General features: G+C 44.3%; 1 protein-coding gene across 1 annotated transcript in view; it reads left to right on the top strand.

Annotated features, from left to right (window-relative positions):
- The window catches only part of ATP6V0A4 (ATPase H+ transporting V0 subunit a4), a 76,271-nt gene that overhangs the window by 521 nt on the left and 62,988 nt on the right, over positions 1-12,762 (top strand). The window lies entirely within an intron of this gene.

Below are 12,762 nucleotides of genomic sequence, written 5' to 3'. Positions count from 1 at the left end.
GCTACTATGTGTACTGCACTATGCTAGAGTGTGGGAATGGCCGCCCTCGAAGTCCTTTCATTACAGACACATGTCATCCAAACACAGAACAATGTTTCGGGCATGACTGGGGAAGGACAGAGTGCTTTGGGTTCTTGGCAGCAAGAAGCTACATCTGCCGATGGGATGCTTCAAGACCAACATGGTGTTGGAGTTGCACCTTGAAGGGTGAATAGAATTTTCACAAAGAGAAGAGGAGGGCACTGTAGGTGGGAGGGACAGAGGAGTCAAGGGCCAGAGGTAAGGGGTGCTCGGGAGTCCACCGTGAGTCCACCGCAGCACAGATAACGGGATGGGACCTGAGGAGCGGGAGAAGGGGAAGTGACCAGCGAGCCGTGAGACTGAGACTGGTGTGCCAGGCTGGGGAGGGTTGAAACAACCAGGAGGCAAAAGACAGTCTTTGTGAAGATTTTGAACCAAAGAGTAACATTTATTGAACACCCCCCATTTATATGAAAGGCATCGTCGTAGGCCTTTGGGACCCAACGATGCCTAACGTGATCCCACTCTTGATCCCACTCATGGTCCAGCAGTGAGACCAGCCATAAAGAAAGATGTATGGCGCAGTATGGGAAGACTCAAACACGGGTGTCTTCTACAGCTGTGGGAATACACGGGAGAGTGGTTCAACCTACCTGAGAGCAGGGGAAGCATTCGCGGGAGAAGTGACATTTGGGCTGGGTATTGAAGTTTGCATACACAGGTGGGAGCTGATGGGGCAGCCCACAGAGGGGAAAGAGGATTGTCTGGGGGCCTGCAGGCCCACCATGTATAGATAAGTACGCTGTCTTCGTGCCCAAGAGCTGGCCTGGTCAAGAGAGCGAGGGATAAAGTCTGGCTGGTTTGAAGCTCTGTGGAGGGACACGTAAGCCACGTGTCATCTCGGGGTAAGGGTGTCTTACTGGAGTACATCAGCCCAGAGGAGGCGTTTTTTTCTAATTTGCCCAAAAGTACAAATGAGTGGTGGCCTTATAGTCTTGGGGTTGGAGGGTTGGGAGCAGAGGTGCTTTAAGAAGGCTAACCTGGGGGTGCCTGGGTGACTCAGTGGGCTAAAGCCTCTGCCTTCGGCTCAGGTCATGGTCCCAGGGTCCTGGGATCGAGCCCCGCATCGGGCTCTCTGCTCAGCAGGGAGCCTGCTTCCCCCCCCCCCCCGCCTACTTGTGATCTCTCTCTGTCAAATAAATAAATAAAATCTTTAAAAAAAAAAAAAAAAGAAGGCTAACCTGCGGGGGACGGCGCACACATCCACGTTAGACCTACCGCTTGATGGAAAGTTCAGTTACCGAGCCCCTGCTGTGTGCTGGGCATTCGCTATGGGAGGGGCTTCTGAAGTGGCTCAGGCACCACAGTCCTTGTCCTCAAGGAGCTCAGGGCCCGGTGAGAGAGACAGAGAGAGAAAGGAATAATGACAACACAATAATATAAGTGTGGCCAGAAAGTCTCGACGAAGGATGGGAAAATCATGGAGGAGGCTTGGGGACGAGGGGGTTCAGTGAACATTTCATAATAAGGAAGGCATTTTGACCTGAACCTTGAAATCTGTGTGGTCCGCCAAGCACGGGAAAAGGGGACAGTATGTGTGCAAGACCCGTGAGGCATGAACGCGTGCCTCTTGTCCGGGGAGTAGTCACTGTCTTGGGAGCACTGAGTGGGCTGAGGATGTGTCTGGTTTGACTAAGAACAGATCGTAAGTGGTCCTGAATGCCAGACAAAGCAGACTGGCCTCTATCTTACCACTGGAGCACCTTATAGGGAACTTGTACATGTGGACAACTTTATGTTTCAGAAACATGGAAGATAGACCCACAGAGGGCAGGCCTGGATTCAGAGGTCCTCTGAGACGCTCTTGCGAAAATCCCAGCCAGACAGGCCACCGGGCTGGCTCAGCTGGTAGACCATGCCGCTCTTGATCTTGGCATTGTGAGTTCTAGCCCCATGTTGAGCATAAAGCTTACTTAAAAAAAAAAACAAATCCCAGCCAGAGATCCAAAGAGCCCTGAAATAAAAAGCTGGACTGAGGATGGAGAAAAGGGAGCAGAATTAAGAGGCATTTATCTGCCTGAATCAACAGAAGGGAACCCAGGGAGTGGCTTCGCCAGGTTCCAGCTGGGGTGGGTGGGTGGCCATGGAGTCAGCCCGGGGTGGAATTCCAGCCCAGCTTTTCTTGGCTGAGTGGCCCTGGCAAGTTACTTTATACCTCAGGTTCTTTATCTGACATGGACTAAGATCCATCTCGTGGCTTGTTATGACGCCTGAATGAAGTGACCCACGTGACAGGTTTCCCCGCAGTGCTGCGAGCCAGCGGTAGTAAACACTCAGTAAATGTTAACTCTTATTTGAACAGAAGGATCTTAAGTAGAACATGTGGGACAGAGGTAGTTCTCTGGGAAAAAATGATGAAATCGATGTGTTGATTTATTTATATCCTGCGCGGGTCCAAAAAGGGTTGAAGGAAGCTTCCCTACAATTAATTAAGCCAGATAAAATAAATTTAAAATGAATGGGAAGACATGAGGCAAAGGGAAAGCTAGGGGAGGAAATAGAAGAGGGATCTCTGAGTGATTTTAGAGCTCAAAATGGCACACATGTTTTCTAAGCTTTGCATTGACCCGTGGGAAGAGGATAGGGTCATCTGTTTGCAGATGCATGACTCATGGGCTCCCAAGATGAAAAACAACAGAGTGAGTACAACCACTCTTGATACCAGAACAAGAGACATTTTTCTCCTTGGGTCCTCCACAGAGATGACATCACTCAATGGGATGGACGCTATTCTCGACATTTCCTTCACAGTAAACCCCGCGATAAGCCTCAGAGACTAGGGCTGATTTATCCCGCGGATGCTAGAGATGACAGCGGTGCCTGGAGTTCAACAACATTTTTGAGGGTCTCGAAAATGCGGGACACCTGAAAAGAGGTTCTTGGCTCCAAAATATGAACAACAGACCGTGCATTCAAAAGGAAAAGATGACTTCGAAAGCAAAGTCATACAATTTGTTTTCAACATTTAAGCAGAAATGGATGTAAGGTGTTGGGTGCGTCTTAATACGTTGGATGTGCTTGTCCCTCTGAAATGATGACAGCCTGGGACGTGCAAAGCTTTGAAACAGCCCTGCCTAGGGTCGTTGTTGATGATGGTTTGAGTAGCACCCACTTATCTAAGCTGACGGCGTCCTATGGAGTCATACCAGGGAAAACAATTCTGGGAGTAGTGGTAGAGAGAGCAAGGATGATAATCTGTCCCCGTCTCTTTCTTTTTAATACACTATGTTTTGACCCAGGACTGCTTTAGATTAGGAGTTTGCAAGTCAATGGAAAGATAAACGTTCTCTTAACAGATGAGAGGATTTTCTTACCCTAAAATAGGATAATATGGGCTTGATTGGTGTCTTATACCTCGTTGATTCCCAAAGTCTGGGCTGCATAGCAGAGATTCTTACAAATATCACCGTTATGAGCCTTTTTTTTTTTAAACAGGTCTATACTTAATAACTCTGTGCAGATGGTTACCTCGCCTAGCAACTCTCTCATACATTTTACATTAGGTTTGCTTTGGAGAGCATACCGGGAAGTTGTGCCGCTCAAAGCTAGACATTCTCTGGGAACTTCCTCAAGATTATTTTTTTTTTTAATCGTTGAGTTAAGTGTTTGGTTACCTTTCAAAAAAAAAAGTCCAGGCTAAAATGTGGCCAGCCTCCATGGTGGTGTTTGGGATGGGACTGGCCAAGATGGTGGGAGTTTCATGGCCCTCACTGCCTCCAGTTTTATGTTTTCCCTGATAAAATTGTATTTAAAAAAGAATAGGAGGAGGGCACAGTGTTTCCTGTGGTGAAAGACTGAAAACCAGCATTCTGTGGGCTGGAGTGTTCTCCTATAGGTGGGATACTTTATGTGAAGGAAACTTCCCTTGTGATTCTGATAGGCCCCTTTCCTGTCCCTTCCATCCCTGGGAAGAGACCACTGGCTTTGAACTTGGGGCTTTCATTTCCAATGAACCCATCCTGAAGAGAAGCATGGCCCTAACCACAATTATGCCTGCTATGCCCTAACTTCTTTTTTTTTTTTCCCCATTTTATTTATTTGACAGAGAGAAATCACAACTAGGCAGAGAGGCAGGCAGAGAGAGAGGAGGAAGCAGGCTCCCTGCGGAGCAGCTAGCCCGATGCGGGGCTCGATCCCAGGACCCTGAGATCATGACCTGAGCCGAAGGCAGAGGCTTTAACCCACTGAGCCACCCAGGTGCCCCATATGCCCTAACTTCTGACCAGAGGTGGGCCCATGGCTCTTTCAGCAGCGGGCTTTGTCACGCTCTGTTTTCACAAGATAATGGCAGTCTACGTTTGCACATGGACTGAGACATGTAGCTTCACCTGAGCAGGATCTGGTTTGTGGGGGAAATTAACCACGCCCACTGCTGCTCAGTTATGGGTCTATAATTTGGAGAGCGTGAGAAAGAAAAATGGAGTTCAATCCCAAGATCACTCCATAGGGATGATCAAAGTAACAAAGTGAACAAGGTCTTGAGCCCACCATTTGGGAGCATTTTTGAACCGTTCCCGGGATAATTCATTCAACTATTGCACAATGGGTGGGGGGTGGTACCAGACAGAAGTGAGGTTAACAAATGGAGGAGATTTCTTCTTGGCAAAGGCCATCTTCCATGTGGGCCCTGGATCTCATTCCCTCCCATCTTCTTAGGTTGCACTGCAATCTGTGAACATACTTTGAGGATTTCTATGTTTTGTTATTCATTAAGACGCATCGTATGGCCATTTGGGGAAAACATTTGGCAGTGCTTGAAAAGAATGTGTCACGCAATTGTAGGGTTCAGTGTTCCGTATAAGTCCATTAGTGCTAATTGTGTGGCTTACATCTTCCGTATCCTTCCTGTTTTTAAAAATCTGGTCTGCTTATCCTGTCAAATACTGAGACAGATGACTGTGGATTTCTCTCTTTTCTTTGTAGTTTTGTCTATTTTAGCATTAAATAGTTGAGGCTTGTCATTAGGCCTCATGCCTAATTGACACCCTGGTGAATTGAACCTTCTTAAAAAAAAATCACTTTGTAGTATCCCTCTCTATCTCTAGTGGTACTTTGTGCCATCAAGTTCACTTTGATGTTACTACAGCTAAACCGCCCTTTTACTTTGTTTCGAGTGCTGGGCCTTTTCCCATCATTTCTTTCAGCTTTTCTAAATTCTTACTGTTTTGGATGTATACCTCACAAAACCGTAGTGTAGGATTTAAAAAAAAAAACAACAACCTGGCCTTAGATTATTTACAATAGCCAAGCTATGGAAGCAATAAAAAACCAAACCAAACAAAAAAACCTGGCCTTAGAATCTTTGTCTTTAATTTGGCCATTTAACCTATGAACCTGGGATGTGTTGATAGCGATTGGTTTAGGTTTGAATTGCCTTCTGACTGAGTGCTGTCTGGTTTTCCCATCTGTTTGACATCCCCTTTTCCTTTTTTTTCACCACATTTGGATTGCGTTTATTTTATTTTATTTTATTTATTTATTTATTTATTTTTAGAGATTACTGCAGGCATTCTTGTCTTTTCAAAGTCTAATATTGACACTTTTACCTTCTTCCCAAACAATATTAAGAACTTAGAACTTTAATACTACTTGTCTACTCCTGATTTTTGTATCATTACAATTATGTATTTTAACTATACACATATATATTTCTTATCCTGGTAACTCATCATTACTATTCTATACAGTGAATGTTTACTTAAATTTATCCATGTATTTGCCACTTGATTGTTCTAGATTCCTTTCTGCAAGTCTTGTCTTCCAGCTATGATTCTTCTCCTTAAAGAGAATCTTCAGGTATTCCCACTGCGGAGTGATTAATGCTCTCAGTAGTTGTTTGTTAGGATATGTTTCTCTTCTTCCTTTATTCTTGAAAGTTATTGTCATTGAGTGCAAAATTTTAGCTTTTTTTCTATCAGTGCTTTAAAGATATCATTCTAGGGGCACCCGGGTAGGTCAGTGGGTTAAAGCCTCTGCCTTCAGCTCAGGTCATGATCCCAGGGTCCTGGGATCGAGCCCCGCATTGGGCTCTCTGCTTAGCAGGGAACCTACCTTCCCTCTCTCTCTCTCTCTCTCTCTGCCTGCCTCTCTGCCTACTTGTGATCTCTCTGTCTGTCAGATAAATAAATAAAATATTAAAAAAAAAAAAGATATCATTCTATTTCTTTTGACTTCCACCGTTTCTTTTGAGAACTGTCTGTTAACTGTGCTCCCTTGTAAGTAATTTACCTCTCTTTAGTTTGGTTGTTTGAAACATTTTTGCTTGGCCTTTGGTTTTCAGAATTATTACAATGTGTTTAAGTATGGGTTTCTTTTTATCTGTTTTGCTTGGGGTTTGTAGGCAATCGGATATGGAGTTTGATGTCTTTCATCAGTATTGAGCCGTTGTCAGCCATCAAATACTTCTCTCTCAGTCTGGTCCTCCAGTTACACACAGGTTAGACTTTTCCACTGTAGACTCTAATTCTCTAACCCTCTTCTCTATTCGCCATCCTTTGGTTTTCATGGGCTTTATGCTGAATATTTTCTTCTGCCCTATCTTTTATTAAATCTCTTATCATCTGTGTCTAATCAACTTTTATAATTATCCATAGGATTCTTAATTTCAGTCATTTTAGTTTTAGTTCTAGAATTTCCACTTTGTAGACTATTAAATAGCTTTTTGTTATATGGTCTCATTTTCCATCTTCATGACCAGAGTGAACACAGTTAAAAAACCTGCTTGATAACATCGATATTTGTTCACCCCCATTGATCTGTTTTTATGGTCCATTATTTCTCCTGGTTGGTTTTCATTCATATCGCTGTGTTTCCTTGTGTACCTGGTTATTTTTATTGTGTGCAGAATTGCAATTACACACAGTTGTTTGAAATAACTTGAGACTTAGGATGAGTCATATATATATATATATATTTTTTTTTGGTTTGGTTGCTTCAGTTGGGGGCCAACAACTATCTGCCACAATGTGTCTAGTCTCCAATACTGAGATATTTATAGCTGAGTTGTTGACTTTGTAAGGGTTAATTTATTTTGGTCACCTTTCCTTCTATGTGCAACTCTTTGGAAAATTTTTCCCCAAGGAAATTAGAGATGAGCACAGAAATGCATATGCAAGATTCTCCACCTCAACATTACAATATTTGTGAAAATGAGAGCTTAGAAGCAGCTTATAATGGGATAAAAGATAGCTTTTAAAACACTGTTTTACACTGATATTTAATTACTTGGAAAAACACTTGCTGTACAATACAAAGCCGAAAAAACAGGATGTGAAACTGTATATTTAGTAGAACCCCAGTTTTGTAATACACATGCATATGCAAAGAAGAAGCTTGGGAAGCATCCTATCAAGATGTTGGCAGTGGCCATATCTAGAATTAACACTTTGCAACAAATTTTATTTTCTTCTTTACACTTTTATAGGTCTTTCAGATTTTCTGCAATGAGTGCATATTACTCTTTTTTTGAATATGTATTACTCTTATAATCAGGAAATAAAATCTAATTAATACATCTTAAAGTCTTTTTAAAAAAGATTTTATTTATTTATTTGACAGAGAAAGAGCACAAACAAGGGGAGCAACAGGCAGAGGCAGAGGGAGAAGCAGGCTCCCCATTGAGCAGGGAGCCTGACACGAGGCTCGATCCTAGGACCCTGGGATCGTGACCTGAGCTGAAGGTAGATGCTTAACACACTGAGCCACCCAGGCGCCCCCTGTTTGTTTGTTTTCTTTTCAATTTTTAAAAAAATTAATACATTTTTAAAAAAGAATATTTCAGGGGAACCTTGGTGGCACAGCCAGTCAAGCATCTGAGTTTTGGTTTCGGGTCAGGTCGTGATCTCAGGGTGGGGAGATCAAGCCTCTTGTCAGGTTCTGTGCTCAGTGCGGAGTCTGCTTCAGGTTCTCTCCCTCTCCCTCAGCTTCTCCTGCTTGTGCTCTCTCTCTCTAAAATAAATAAATGAATCTCGAGTATTTCACAAGAAAGCAATATAGTTACAATAGAGTAGATAGACTACATTTAACAGTACTTACCGGGTGACCTGGGAAAATTTTCAATGTCAGGGAATTTTCTTTTCCATCAAAAAATTTTTTTTAGGTGCTATTTATTTATTTATTTGTTTTAGAGAAAGAGAAAAAGGCAGGGAGGGGCAGAAGGAGAAGGATACACAGAGAGAGAGAGAGAGAGGGAGAGAGAGAGATTCTTAACCAGGCTCTATGCCCAGCACAGAGCCCAGTGTGGGGCTTGATCTCACAACCCTGAGATCATGGCCTGAGCCAAAATCAAGAGTCAGATGTTTAACTGACTGAGCCACTCAGGTGCTCCCCTCAACACCCCCCTGCCAAAAAAACTAATTAAATGTCAAGTTGCACGTGGTGTGGAGAATTGCTTATTGACAGACAGCCTCTGTTTTTGGGGTGCCCAAGGTATACAACAGAAGGTCACACTCCAGAATGTTCAGGACATAAAGAAGACTAGAAATAAGACAGAGAAAAAAAATAGAATCTCAATGTTGGAAAGGGACCTCGAGGCCATTAGGCCCAATCCTTAACCTAGTAAGAATGTTCACCTACAAAGAAAGTAGTATGTTAGAGAGATTGGTAAGGCTGTATTTGACCTCTCCTGCCTCTCGAGGTTGTTACTTGGACTTCTGCTAGAATGACTCACATAGCAGGTTTCTTACTAATTTTTTTTGAAAGATTTATTTATTTATTTATTTATTTTGGAGGGAGAGAGAGAGAGAGTGAGAGCATGAGCAGGAGGGTCAGAGAGAGAGGGAGAGAGAATCTGAAGCAGGCTCTGTGCTGAGCCTGATGTGGGCCTCGATCTCATGACCCTGAGATCATGACCTGAGCTGAAACCAAGAGTCGGACACTTCACCGACTGCCCACCCAGGTGCTCCTGTTTCTTTCTAATTTTTAAGGCAGCCAGTTCCACTGTGGGATAGCTCTACCTGTTGGAAAAGTTAGTGAATTACTAGCATCAAACAGGTAAGGGCATTTTAAGGTGAAGTTAATACAGTGGGAGGGGAGGGCCTGTCCAGCTCTAAAACTCTACGATTGGCAATCGCTGGCTTCTTCATTCCCAGCCTTACCGTTTGTATGAAATATTTCTGTTGGCCCAACAGTGCTTGTGGTCAGCTTCATTTTTGTTTAGTAAACAGAGATGTATGTTCTCAAAGAGTAATTTTAAGCTAAGGTTTTTGGAAAATAATCTGTATGTTTGCGATAAACACTCAGCCCATTTTTCTTTTCCAGTTTGTCCACATGAAACTAAAAAGGATCAGAGAGCTGAGTCAGACACTTTTGGCCTTTCTTCCCAGCCTCCAGCTTCTTCCCTCTGGCTGTGTGCTTCTGGCTGCTTCTGGAACTTTCCTTCACTCTCTGTCACTTGTCTGGGCTGCCCATGGCCAGGACAACCAGCTGTGAGTCAGGAGTCCCGGATTCCATGTTTGTATTGTCCGCCTCTGTATGACCTTGGGGGAGGTCACGTAACCTTGGTGATGATGGTACCCAAGAGAGGTGGTGGGGGCTCTCTGGGAGAGAGACACATGGGGGAAAATCCAGGGAAATGTTGCCCTCAATCCTTTGTGAGAAAATTTTTGTCTGGGGTCCCCAGGACCCTCCAGATGGGCTAGGTTAGCCCTACTAGGGGTTTTGCTACCCGTATTGCCTAATGCAAAGGGATGTTTTGTCCTGTGAGAGACAAACAGGAAACCAGCAGTGATGCTGTGAAGACTCTGAGAGTCTAGAGCCCTTATTCTGCTTCCAGCCACTAATTCGCTGGTGGACCTTAGGCAAATCCTGTCACCCCCTGGGTTATTTCCTCATCCCTACGGCAAGGGGATTGGACTCGATGATCTCTACATTTTCCTCCAGAGGTACAATTCTGTGACTCTGTGTTCAACAGAGTATAGTTAATGGAGAAGCAAGTGGAGGTGGCCATCACGTGGAAAAGAACCTCCCCAAGGGAGTTTGGGGTAAATATTATTACGGAAAAGGCAACTAAGTGGGGAGGTGCTCCCGAGTGCAAAATGGGGAGGTCTGAACGGTAGAATGCATCGGTGACAAACTTTGAGGCATTCTGTTCTCTTCGTGAGGAAATGTTGTTTTCCTACATCTCACTGCCAGTCGGTCTGTGACTTGGCAAGTGAAGACAGAAAGGAGCGGAGTGTAAAGTAGCTCTGCTCTGGAGAAAGGAGACGCAGAGAGACGAGGCCAAGATACGGGGAGGTGGAGGACAAGGAAGCTGGAGGGTTCCATGATGGAGGGTTTTCTCCCGAGGAGTGAGGCGGCCGCCTGCTGAGGGGAGGGAGGTAAGAAGAAATGGAGCAGGGGAGGAGAATGCGGCTGTCAGGGGGCTCTTTCTTTTTTAGGGAATAATCTTGGGTTGTAGAGTTGAGTTGTAGAACGACTCTGAGGGCCAAACTGACATTGCAGGGCACCACTGTACCCCGTGATGCTCGCCGGGGAGGGTCCACAGCCAGGAGGGGATGGGGAAGTACGCGGAGGAGAAGATTCTGGTTTGAGCACACGTCACACTGACCTCAGTGTGGTGCAGTGACATGAGCTCTTGGACATTACTGCCAACAAATAGCATCTTTCTGCATGTGTGTGTGTATGTTGAATGTCACTCCCTCTCTTTTTAGCAACCTCAAATCATCCCCTCTGTCTCTAGCACTTTCCCTCTATGAATGCACATCGGGAAGGATTGTGGATGGTGGGGGGTCAGCGTCTGGCAGACGGTCAAGTGTGCCAGGCGGGTGGTTGATACAATCCATTACATGAATGAAGGTGATCTGGCCGGAATTCAGCTCAGAAAAATTAGACACTGTTTTTGGAAAAACGGGTTGTTACTTTTGCAGCTAGATTGTTATTTTTGGATTAAACTCCTTGGGAGTGTTTTAGCTTGCTCTCCACTTATCCTTTTTGGTTTTTTAAATTATGATGATCTCCTGTAAGGTGATCTTGTACCTCTGAACCTGTGGTCGAGCACAGTACCTTTGTAATCCCCTGTATTGGGACGTGGGAACAAAGGAGGCCCTTTGTTCAAAAGAATGTCCATTTGGAAGGGTGTAAGTGGACCGTTCACCTCTTTGGCTCCTCAAGAGCCATTTTATAGAAAGTCCTCGGGGCACAGAAGTGCCTCGCCAGAGACCTGCATAGACAAGTATAAAGAGGCCCCAAAGAGCACTGTGCCCCAGCCTTGTCTAAAGAATGGGACCATTGGCACTAAAGCCGTAAGTGTCAAAAACATTTGATAATAGAGGGAACTGAGTCTGTTCTAAGAAGTTTGTTTTTCTCAAGACCCAATGCCAAAGGTGTCAATTTCCTTTAAAGTACTGGTTTGAGAATTTTAAAGACTCATAAAAACGAGGCTCAATGACCAACAGGAAAATGACTGACTTGCAGGGAAATGTAAAAGCCATCTTTGTATGATTCAAAGTGATTGTCTCACAGGCACCTAACGGGTAAGGAGGGGTGGAAGATGCCAGTTTCCAGATGTGCTGGGCCGCTGGAGCTAACAGAATTATCTTCGAGTATCAACTGTCTCCTCCTTGAGAAAATAAGTGAAGTCTTCCCATGATGCCAGTTTTCTCCTGAGTTACTGTCCTGCTCCCTCCTTCCCTTTCACAGCCCGAGATCTTGAGAGAGTTTGAGAGTATCCGGCATTCGTCACCAGCCACTGACTTCCCAATCCCCTAGTTGCTTCTTTAAATTCTGCCCCTGCAGGAGGTCCATCAAGGTCACCCTTAACCTCCAGAGGACAGTGAACACTCCATGATTCTCGAGACACTTTCTTCTCTTGACTTCTCTTCTGACTGTCCTCCTCTGTCTCTGTTTCTGGTCCATCTCCTCTGTCCTGCCTTGGGACCTCTGGCTTCTCCCACTCCGGTGCCTGACTTCATTGCCTCCCCCTTATTGTGGACTGAACTGTGTCCCTCTCACCCACTCCCTGTTTCCATAGGGTGACGTTCTAACCTCAGGACCTCAGAACGTGACCTCATTTGGAAATAACCTGTTCTATGTTAGGATCCATACCTATTTTTATGAAAATACTGTATGTTCCAAAACAATTTAGTGAAAAGAATAGCAGGGATTGCTTTATTTTGCAAGTTTCCTTAATGGCTGACTTAATAGAAGACAGCTGGATGCCTTTTGCATATCTATTTTTACTTTCGGACTCGTTGCTATATGTTTTTTGTTGAAATATGTGATGAAAATCTCGCCTCACATAAATATGTAGTTTGAAAAAAGGGAAAAATGGGGATGCCTGGGTGGTTCAGTTTGTTAAGTGTCTGCCTCAGGTCAGGATCCCAGGGTGGTGGGATGGAATCCCACATGGGGCTCCTCGCCCAGCAGGGAGTCTGCTTCTCCCCGTGTCTGCTGCTCCCCCTGCTTGTGCTCTCTCTCTCTCTGACAAATAAATAAAATCTTTTAAAAAAGTAAAAATAAATAAAAAATGGAAAAATGTTACTAGTCTTTTCAGGGAGTTGTGTATATCTTTCGTTGATACTCTCCCGAAATTTAACAAGTAGTCATTTTTAAAAGCATAGGTGCCATATGGAATCAGAAACCAAACCATTGACCTTTTCATTATAATCCCTTGGCTAATCGTGTAATTTCCATGGATCATTTACCCAAGTGTGGCTGTATAACATCATGAATTGGGCATTTGGG

This window comes from Martes martes (genome assembly GCF_963455335.1).
Source record: "Martes martes genome assembly, chromosome: 11".
In the NCBI taxonomy this organism is placed as follows: Eukaryota; Metazoa; Chordata; class Mammalia; order Carnivora; family Mustelidae; genus Martes; species Martes martes.
Note: the sequence above shows the minus strand (reverse complement) of the source record. Positions and strands in the feature narration are given on the sequence as shown.